The sequence below is a fragment of the Rattus norvegicus genome, chromosome 4 (genome assembly GCF_036323735.1).
Source record: "Rattus norvegicus strain BN/NHsdMcwi chromosome 4, GRCr8, whole genome shotgun sequence".
NCBI classification, from domain to species: domain Eukaryota; kingdom Metazoa; phylum Chordata; class Mammalia; order Rodentia; family Muridae; genus Rattus; species Rattus norvegicus.
In genome coordinates, this window is record NC_086022.1 from 39,227,364 (window position 1) to 39,239,473 (window position 12,110).

Consider the following 12,110-nt stretch of genomic DNA (forward strand, 5'->3'; position numbering starts at 1 on the left):
TGTGCTAAGAGGAAAACTCATAGCTCTGAGTGCCTGCAGAAAGAAACAGGAGAGAGCATATATCAGCAGCTTGACAGCACACCTAAAGGCTCTAGAACAAAAAGAAGAAAATACAAACAGGACTAGTAGAAGTCAGTAAATGAGCAAACTCAAAGCTTAAATCAACCAAGTAGAAACAAAATGGAACATAGAAAGAATCAACAGAACTAAAAGTTGGTTCTTTGAGAAAGTCAACATGATAGATAAACCCTTAGCCAGACTAACAAGAGGACAGAGAGAGTGTGTCCAAATTAACAAATCTGAAATGAAAAGGGAGACATAACTACAGAATCAGAGGAAATTCAAAAAATCATCAGATCCTACTACAAAAGCCTATATTCAACACAACTTGAAAATCTTCAGGAAATGGACAATTTCCTAGACAAATACCAGGTACTGAAGTTAAATCAGGAACACATATACCATTTCAACAACCCCAGAACTCCTAATGAAATAGAAGCCGTCATTAGAGGTTTCCCAACCAAAAAGAGCCCAGGTCCAGGCGGGTTTAGTGCAGAATTCTATCAGACCTTCATAGAAGACCTCATACCAATACTATCCAAACTATTCCACAAAATTGAAACGGATGGAGTGCTGCCGAATTCCTTCTATGAAGCCACAAATACTTTTTTACCTAAACCACACAAAGACCCTGCATGGTTTAACAATAGGGAATCCCCTCATTTTACAGCATTCTATTTCTCAGTGATCCATCCAATTTGTCAGGTGTCATGCTAAGTAATATTCTATACAATAAAATAATTCTGATTTGTTTTTATTTGACTGCCTTGCATAAATGTGCCAAAATAATAGGTTCTAAATTAATATCAAGTGAAAAAACACAACTTTTAAATTTTCGTTTTTCATATAATTGCAGTGTTGCCTAATGTATTTTTGAAAACAAGTTCCATTATATTATTGTGTTAGCTGTTTTCTATTCCATTATACTTTGTTTCTAGATTTTGTAGTTCACAACCTTAATCATGTTTGTTGATTTTTACATAAATATTTATGAACATTTTTTATTTTATTTTTTGTGTACTGTATTCCTCCTACAAAATGTGAAAACTGTGTTCTTAATTTTCTGTACTGCTTATTTTAAAAATGTTTCAACTATCTTTAGTATTTTGCCCTGTTTCTATAATTTAATATTTTTGAGAAATTTAATATTTCTATTACTCATTATAAATTACAAGCTTTTTGTTGGGATGATAGTCAGTTATTTCTCCTTATCCTCACAACATTTTATATATATTCTTGTCCTATATATGCCATATATTTCCTTTCCTACTACAACTAACTATTTTAATACTTGTTTAATTTAGTTTTCAATATTATATGAGTAATATTTTCTCTGTAATTTGTAATGGATTTTTAAAAATTAATTACTAGTTTATCTTATTATAATATGTTCTTTGGACTCAAATCTGTATTTTGATTTTTGTTTGATAATTTTTTTACCACTAATACTAAACATGATATTTGTTTATAGAATTTCTTGATATGTTATTTGAAATAATATTTGTAACTTAAATGCTGAATCTTTCCAGGATCATACACAAAAACATCTACTCAGAACTCTGGTTATACACTGTCAGGAAAAAAAAAAGAAAAATCAAGTTTTCAGCTTGAACATATTGTACCAGAATTCTGCACAGAAAAATACAAATTGATACCTCATGTAGCAATTGTATACTCTTAATTATGATTCAAAGATTCATAGAATTAGCTGCTCTGTATAACAGGATTTAGAGTCTGCTGCTAGGCACACACAGTGATAAGGTTCTGGTCTCTCTCCCATTGCTGTTGATTACTTTTATAATACTTGCGAAGAGAACTGTCACTTCACATTTTCAGACTAAGTCATTCCAGTCAGGGAGATGTAAAGAGCTGAGTTTAAAGGAGACAATAAAACACAAAGAGAACAAATTATAGAACCAGAAGCATTGTTTGAAAATGTGGATGTTTTATTTAAGAAATGTTCCTTTAGTGTCCTGTGCCGCTGGCATGATGGGAGAGTGTCATGGTCCCCGTACTGCCTGGAAATTCTGCAGTCACTAATGGGACCAGAAGTGGCATGATAAACAGATACAAGGAAGCCTGCTTGTGCATAGCCTTGAAGGCCAATCTGTTTGGGGGATGCCTCTCTTGTAAAGGGAACTGTGCTGGAAAAAGTAGGGGTTGAAACCAAATAGACAAATTCTGTCATCCGGAAGTGTCTCAGGGCACAGCTCATTAAGAACAGCAGGAAGATCACAGGATTCCTGACCAATGATGGCTGCTTGGACTTCACTGAGGAATATGATGAAGTTCTGGTTCCTGGATTTGGTCGAAAATGTCATGTTATAGGTGATATTCCTGTATTCCCCTTTAAGGTGGGTTAAAGTAGCCAATGTGTCTCTTTCTGCTCTCTACAAAGGCAAGAAGGAACGGCTGAGATCATAAAACGTTAAAAATGAAAACACAGCAATAAATTTTCATATTCAGAGAAAAAATACTCCTTTAAATTCAGAACATGCATATCATCCCAGCATCTCAAAGGGCTGTGGGAAGGGGATTGCTTAAATCCCTAAGTTTCAGAATATCCTGGGTCATATTGTGAGGTTGGAGGGAAAGCAATATTACCATGTCTTGACAGATAGAAAAATTGTTTATAAAAAATGTTCTATATTTAGTTATTGCTATATTTGGTGATTACTTTCAAATTGAAATTGGTTGAGTTATCTCATCTATATGAAGAAAAATGCTGTAAATCTTTTGATTTAGTGGGTTTAAAAATTAGCACTTGGTTTTATTAAGTTCTGAACTAAGAAAATATGTATTTTAAACTCAACTCGTTCTTCTTATTCAGAAACATAAATGAATGGAAATATATAAAAGTGTTTTAAATATTAAATCTTTTTATTAATTATTTGATTATATCCTAAATGCTGTCCCCCTTCTAGCTCCTCCTCTCAGAGTTCTTTCTCCTTTGCCCCTTCCCCTTCACTTCTGATAGTGTGCTCCCCTCCCCTCCCTGGGCATAAATGTTCCCTGGGGCATCAAGTCTCTACAGAGTTAGACTCATCCTTTCCCACTGAGACCAAACAGAGCAGTCCTCAGCTACATTATGTTCAGGTGCCCCTGGAGAAGCCCATGTGTACTCTTTAGTTGGTGGCTCTGGGAGCTCTTGGAGCTCTGAGCCTCCAGATTAGTTGACAGTGTTGATCTTCCTATGGGTTGTAGTCCCCTTCAGCTCCTTCAGTCCTACCCAAACTGTTCCATAGGGGTCCCTGGGCTCAGTTCAATAATTTGCTGTGAGCATCTGCATCGGTATAGTCAGCTGCTGTTCATATTATTAGATAACAGTCTCCAGCTGTCTGTCATATTTCATTGGTGTCTCTACATAAGAGATGATTTTGCCACAACTTTGCTATTATCTAGAGTAGTTTCTAGAAACAGCTCTGAAAGAATCCTACTAGTGTCATTAGAAATAAATCTATTCAGATATTTATGATCCCAGAGATCAATTTTCTTTGGAAGATCTTTGAATTATAGATCAAATGAATTATCCAGATATTTGTTATAATCACTCCCTTGTATTGATTCCATTATATATCATGACCTATATCAATACTTTGTTACACATTCATTCAATGACTCTACTTGTCCATGGGAAAGTTTAAATGCAACACATCTATCTTTCAGATATATTTCTTGTTCTTTGAACCCTAAAGAAAAAATGTTAAATATATCTAATTTATATGTTGAGATAAATATAACTAATATATTTAGAATGCATGTCATAATAGTTAAATGGTTTATCATTTATGCTTTTAATATGTAATACTTTGGATGCAGTAGATATATGCCAATTTATAGACAAATTTTAGGAATATTTGCATTTATTGTCAAATTAAAACATAAAAATGCAAAGAAATTAAGATTTTAATCATATTTCCAGAGAGTAAATTTAATTTGCTTCACAATTTTTCAAAAACCAAAATCATAAAATGGAAATTTTATGTTCATATTAATATTTTGCCTTCACTTCATTAGCATATAGCTATTTAATACAATAATAGATGCTAGTGTGATATTTTTACGCATGCATATATGTTCATCCTAGTCTTATCATTAATTTTAAGTCACATATTTATGTAAATTACATATGTGGTAATGATTTCATATTTTAAAGTATTTGATGGAGACAATTTATGGGAAATAAAATATTTTAGTCTTTAAAAAGTCAGGGTTTCAATATGAAGCTCTGGTTGTCTTGGAATTTGCATGTAAACCAGGCTGCATATGAACTGATAGAAATTCACCTGCTTCTCCCTGCCAGGTGGTACTGGATTTGGCAGTCTGTTAGACCAGGCCTTAAAATCATTACGTGTGGTTCTATTGAATATGTTAAAAGATACATCTTAATCATACTACAATTAATTCTGGACATTCAGGTTTTTCTCATTAACATATCTCTGTTTGTAAGTCATTAAAATTAATATGTGACCCTGGAAATCTCTGTTGTTTGATACATTTTTTACAAAATTTGTTATAGATAATTTCAAATAATGAATAACGTGATACTAAATGTGCAAATATTATGCATCGATATGCTTAGTTACACAAATACAATTTAGCTGTAGTCGCTATTGAAGCATAAAATATCTCACTTTAGTTTTCAGCACTAATTAAATTAAAAAACCCTCTCTAATAACCATGTATAAGGTTTTTTAAAAATTATCATTTTAAGAACTTGTTTTCAATAATGGTGTAAAACACTAATATTTGCTCAGTATAGCTCATCCTTGAAATCTTGAGAATTTCATTCTAATTTAGAGCTGCTCAAATACATAGTGTACTCGTGATAGTATATGAAGTTTTAATGTAATGATTAGGCTTTGATGACATTGACTTATTATGTGAAGACAGGTTCTGATTAATAATCCTCATTATTATAATTATTACCTTCATTAAAATTATTTCAGCTAATTATTTAAGCAATTTACCAAAAATATTGGGAGGAAACGATATCTGAAACTACTGATGTTCTGTGTTGAGATGCAGACCCAGGATAAATAGCCATACATACATACATACATACTAGGGAACAGATTTTTTTACAACTCTCAGGTACTGTACTGAATATAAACAAAATCATGAGGCTACAATGATGCTATAATACCAACAGGCTACTTTCTGTAAATGTACATTGATGTCCCAGTTCTCATAAAAAATTCTTAAAATCATCTTTATAAAAATATAGTACATTATACAATACAAGCATTCAACACCTATAAACACAGATATTCACATATTTGTATGTGATCATGCAAACACACGTATCTCAGGAAATCACTGACAATCTTGAACTTTTAGCTGAAGACATTTATGTTTCTTAATATGCTTGTGTACGAGATGAGTTTTTAATTATGAAGATGTGTGTAGCATGTAATGTAATTGACTTTGTTTATTAACGTATTTTGGTAGGGTACTGTCTTGAAAAATATTTTGAAAACTACTGGCACATTTTTTTCAATTATATATATTTGATTTTAATTACTTTCTGAACATGTTAAAAGATAAAAGAGTTCACAGAACTGATTTACAAACTTGGCTGTCTCACAGGGTAATATGGGACTCTAGTAATTAAGACATTTTAAAGCAAGTTCAGTAAAATTATTCTAACTCTTTGGTGACATTTCCATACATTCTGCACATTCTTCAAAGAAAAAGAGAAGAGAAAAAGAAAGGTAGGAAGGAAGGAATCAAGCAAGCAAGCAAGGAAAGAAAGATGGTTTCCTCTTGGATTATCCACTCACCTAGGATTTTAGAAAGTAATAGAACTGCCAGGTAGGGTCTTGCTTCAGAACCTTACTAATAACTCGCTGGACACACATTTATTTGGGACAATTAGCAGGATTTGTGAGAGGAATCTGCTACAGACCTCTACCAAGCCAGACCACGGGACATTTTAAGATATTGTACACGGTAGCACCCAAGTGGGTTGTCAACAATGTCCGGTTTGAGAAAATTTGCTGCCCGACACCCCACATGCACACACAATGACCTGACCATTTCGCAGAATGCTTTCTCTAAGATCTAGGAGGTTATATCAAGTCAAATAAAGAAGCAAAAAAAAAAAAAAAAGCAAACAGTAAAAAATCCTTGATAGTGCCAAGTTAAGAAATAGGAGATGAAAGAATATGTTTTTCCTTTCTGCTAAAATAAACATTGACTAAGAAAGGCAACTTTCTCAAAACCCCAAAGTACAAGTCTAATTATAAACTCCTAAATAGTCTAAAGTGAGCACTAACTAAAACTGATAGGTAAATTAACGCCGCAGGCCAATCTAATGCAATGTTCTGACTCTGACACTTTTCTTCACATTTTCCCTCCTTCCTAATACCGAGACTGAAAGTGGGTTTCTAATTCTTATTCCATTCATTACTTAACAGGAACACCGAGGTCACAGCAAATAAAGCAGTATGAGTTAATGAGAACAGCTTTAGCCAAAGAGGAGGTATTTCTCCAAGTACATCAAGTGCTTCACATATATTAAGAAACCCCAGCTGAATCGATTTAATAATGTTGGGATTTACACAATTATTACAGAACCTTCATTATTCACCCCGTCTGCACATACCACAGCACAAATGAACATCTCAGCCTGGCGGTATTAACACTGCCATTTCCCTCACCCATTCCCAGACCATCTGCTAGGCGTTGATCACTCACGGCTTTAGCATTTAACAGTTACCCAACTGCAACTTAGCAGATTTGTGTACTCTTGCAAACAGCTGGTTTAATAACTGCTTCAGAGCTTTTGGATAAAGAAATTATTTTGTAGTTCTTTATAATACCCTTTTTTTTCTTTTATTGACGCCTCTAAGGAAAGAGTTTTACACTTGCTCCGTTTATGCATCTGCAATTGCTCGTAATATTTCTTGTCACATTTGGAAACATAGCTTCAGAATTTATAGTGCAGTAACGCAGGAATTTTTATTACCATTCTTGTTTTTACCATTTGTTTGTTCAAACGTCTCAGAGGACTTGAGCAAAACCTTTGTGAGAAATAATTTAGAGTAGCACAACTGCATAAATCTGGGTTTTCTGAGTTTTCATCTCCCTGATAAAGAAAATAGAGGGGAGAAAATGTGCTTCAATGTCCCAGGTCTCAACTAGCCATAATTTTGGAATAGTTTTTCAGTTACATCTGTGAACTGGCTGCGTTTTGGGGAGTCAGGGGAAACCCACAGATTGAGTCTATGTATTCACCAACTCTGGTCTGTTGCTTCAGCTGTGCCGTGGTTGTTATGCGTGTTTGTTACTGTTCAACAGGGTGTATTTTATTCATTCTGTTTGTTTAAAATTAAACCAAGAGAAGACAAAACTATTGGTTCCTATGGTTTTTACTCACAAGGTAATCTGGTTTTAAAGTAGTTTTGTTATTTAACGTTTGGCCATTTCTCACTTTAAATATTCTGTCCATCATTGAATGGAAATTTTGAGTTCTGCCCTTTGATTCTGTGAGTTTGTGGTCTTCTCACTAATATTGTTGATTGTGAGTGCTTTCCCTACAAGAATTTCTTGAACTCAGTTGTGTTGCTGTTCTTATTAATTTACATCTACATTCTCCTGCTCATCACAGTTTTTTTGTAATTAATAATTAATATGGCCCGTTTATACAGTATTTGCATCATTTCCACCTCACTTTTTCCCATTACTCCCTTTATTGTTTTACACATACAGGTACACACACACACACACACACACACACACACACACATATACACATGACTGGTTCCACCTAGAGTCACTCATGAATATGTGTTCACAACTGATCATATGGGTGGACTTGGATAATCTATCACTAGGTTCTCCCTCTCTCAGCTGCCATTGATGATCTGTATGTGATCTTATGAGATTTTCCCTCATCACACTGGAAGTCATTAAAACATAATGAGTCATTTTGAAAACCAGTTTAATACGTTATACCATGGGTAAAGGATACAAAGTTATATAGTTGCAATTGTTTTAGTAAGACAGCTATATTAGGAAAACAAACTTATTTTTCTCAAATATAGAGTATTATTTGTTACTGCATGACTATAATTTAATGCCATGGAAGAACAAACATGCAATGAACTGGTTTATACCTGTATATACCTGTAATAAGGTAGTGGGCAGCAGCTGTTATTTCAGCATGGTTTTCCAGCATGGACCTTGGCAAAGAGTTGGGGTTCTCGGGTCTACTTTCTTTCTTTTTCTGCTGTTAGAATAATGACATAGCTTCTGCTTAAGTGGACTAATCCATAGGACTACATGCCTGGATGGGCAGTCCTACTACTGGAAGACAGACTGCTTTCCTGTGAGGAATATATTGAGGCCTGTACATGCGAGATATGTACTCTGCTATGTAATCTTGACATTGGCATTTTTCAATTCCACTACCTAATTCATGTTAGAAATGATTCAACCTCTTATCCTTCATTTAATAAACAAACATGGATAAATAAATTAACATCGGTAAATAAATCCAGAAATTAGGCTCCATCTTTTAGGTTTTAAAATAATCAATGATTTCATTTTGAAGTCATCATAGTTTATAAATTTTAGAGACTGGAAGTCGTTTTGAATTACTTTCAGAGAAATTTTAAGTTTGTTATTTTAATCATTAATATTTTAATTTTATCTGCAGCTAGTACATGTTTTCACAAAGTGAAATTAGACCTGAACATAGGTAATTACCTCAACAACAATGACAGAATAAAATTAGAAAAATATTTTAAAAAAATTCTTCTAATTATTAATAATCAATGGACAAGCACAGAAGGTAAATTATATTCCATACTTTTATTCTCGTTGGTGTTTTCTATTTGTCAAAATTAAACTTTCACTAATAGTTTAAAAATAACTAAAACGCTTATTGAATCAAAGATAGAAAATACCATGTTTCCATGAGATAGTAACCTGAATGTGGGTGATCTCTACCTGTTCTGGTCAAATCCAAGACTTAGAGGAAGCACACCTTGTTTACATATTCAGTTTCCTAAAATGTGTGGCAATGTATAGATTAGCAGATTAATATTTTTTGTAAATGGCGCTCATATATTTTGGCATGTTTTACAAAAGAAAGAGCAACTTACAGAAAATCTTACATGAAAGAGTAATTTTGTACATATGCAGCTGTCCTAGTTATGCTATATCTTGCTGTGATAAAGCTATTGACTAAAAACAACTTGTGGATAAAAGGGTTTATCTTACAGTTCCATATCACAGTCATCATAAAAGGAAGTCAGAGCTGAAACTCAAAGCAAGAACCTGAATTGAAAAAACTAGGAAATGGAAGCCAGCCATGGAAAAGAACCATTTATTGGCTTACCCCTAATTGGTTGCTCAGGATTTTTATACACTGAAAACCACCAGCTTAGGGGTTGCACCACCTATAACTCTCTAACTTCTCCTACATCAATCATTAGTCAATATAATGCCCCACAGGACGATCCAGTGTGGGTATTTTCACAGTTGGGAAAACCTCTTCCTAAATGACTTTGGCAAATGGTAAGTAAAAAACAAACAAACGAACAAACAAACACTAGTCAGTAGCACAATGCCTATATTTACATAAATGTTATAGTCAATGTGAATATATACAAATGATTTTATAGGAAAATGTATTAAAATATAATTAATAAGCACAAGCCACTTCTTTATAGCATTGATATATGTTCCATGATCTCCAACCTTAGATAAATATTTGACATTGAGTGTTGAGGGTTGGTCCTTTGTTATGTATTGTAGTTCTAAATACTGGCCATCAAGGCCTAGCTGTCCACAGGAATGAAGGAAGCTGTAGATAGACCCAAGCAACACTATGTAACTTTGCCCTCCAAGTTATTGCAGATTTAGTGAATAAAATGCCTACAGTGTAGAGCTGGACAGGAAATAGGTGAGTTCTTTGATTTGCGGGCTTGTTGTTGAAGGCAGGAACCACTGGGGGTTGGGGGGAGAAGGGGAAAAGATAGATGCTATGGGTAAGAAATTGAATCCTGAAAACAGAAATGAGGGCTGGCTAATTAGACTTAAGTGTGCCCATATGGAATATAGCAAGTTATAACTTGGGGGGTAATTGATAGGGAAATAGAATAGCATGGTGGGTAGATATCTGTCCATCTTTCGTGCCAATTAAGGTTTATTATAGATATAAAAGATGTGTATATTTTATCTGGGAACTGAATGATCAGAGTAGAAATTCTGATTTGAGATTTAATATCTACTATAGCAATTGAACAGTTCTATAAGCAAAACTACACAACCTAGAGTTTAGGAATTTAAATAAAAGGCATGCCATTGTTTATTTATATTCATGCTTTTGCTTAGACAATAGAAATAAAATATATGGGGGCTGGAGAGATGGCTCAGTGGTTAAGAGCACTGACTGCTCTTCCAGAGGTCCTGAATTCAAATCCCAGAACCACATAGTGACTCACAAACATCTGTAATGATACACTCTTCTACTGTGTCTGAAGACAGCTACAGTGTATTCATATAAATAAATAAATCTTTAAAAGAAAATCCTGAGAATGACAAGGTAATCCAGAAACTGGAAGAAAATATTTGATTAGAGACACAGAAATTTTAAACCAACAGTAAAGTGAAAAGTCTAAAAAAAAAAAAAAAAAAAAAAAAAAAAAAAAAAAAAAAAAAAGTAAGGCTCGGATATTGAATAGCTCATTGGGCCTGGAGAGAGGATGGCTCAGTGGTTAAGGGCACTGATTGCTCTTCCAGAGGTTCTGAGCTCAACTCCCAGCAACCACATGTTGGCTCACAACCATCTGTAATGGGATCTTATGCCCTCTTCTGGTATGTCTGAAGATAGCAATAGTGTACTCATAAAACATAGAAATACTCATACATAGAAAAATATAGCATGATTGTTGGCAAAATGCATTATAAGTACTCTGGTAACTTATAAAATACTATATCTGTCAACAGTAATGAGATGTTTTCTTTTTTGCTTTAACTCAAAATGCAAATAGTATTTGAAAGTAAATGGAATCAAATTTTCCTAGATATATTTTGCATGGATGTTTGTATTTAATTTAGCTTCTGATATAATTGAGTGAGTTCATCAACCTTCCAAACAATGAAAAAAGTAATTAACCTCAGTTCTTCAATTCCAAAAGTACTTGTACTTATACATTATTCAATGAATAAATCCTAATATTTGCCCATTAACATAGTAGATATGGCATTGTAAGTAATGAAAAAATATTAAGGGTTCCATTTTTCTGTATTTTTAGGGAGGTGGTTTTCTTTTCCCTTAGTATAAGATATTTTGTACATACATTTTTTCTTTTTTGTTTTTTTATTTTTCTTTTGGAGCTGGGGATCGAACCCAGGGCCTTGCGCTTCCTAGGCAAGCACTCAACCCCTACATTTTTTAATTAATACTAATTAAGTGAATATTTTCTAACCTGCCTTTCCTAATAGAGATTTTCCTGTCTGTGTAGACTCAGACCCTTTCTCATAAAGACACTTTCTCATAGACTGAAATCTAAGTAAACCTTGGTTTTCTATATATAATAAAACGTGTATTATAAGTATTATTATACATATAAAGACATAATACAATATATTTAGTCTAGATGGAAGAAGGGAGATAACCAATTTTCTGAATTATTCAAATATGTAAATGTAAATGAGTAAAGCATGTACTATTGTACATATCAACTAACAAGAATTCTTGAGATTCAGGAAAGTACCATCAATTTGGATGAGATTTTTCAGAAGAAAAGTCATAAGTAGTGAGCTTCCTAACATGAGAATCTAGTGATTTTCAGAGTCCAGACATAGCTCTAGAAGGAGACTTCCTGTTATTAAGGATTAATTTCTATGAAACATTAATAAACAAGAACTATAAGCCTTCTTATAATGTGTAAAATCTGATATGAATCAGCAACACTTGAAAACTCTAAACTTCAAAAATTTGCCCATAAGAAAGATGATATGGATTTCCTCTGATTCTGTTGTTATGTCTGCCTTTTCATTTCTGATTTGTTAATTTGAACATGTTCTCTGTGCCC

General features: G+C 33.5%; 1 pseudogene; it reads left to right on the forward strand.

The window, feature by feature from the left end:
- The first annotated feature begins 2,049 nt into the window (after window positions 1-2,049).
- Window positions 2,050-2,484, forward strand: LOC108350855 (40S ribosomal protein S23 pseudogene; annotated as a pseudogene).
- The last annotated feature ends 9,626 nt before the right edge of the window (window positions 2,485-12,110 follow it).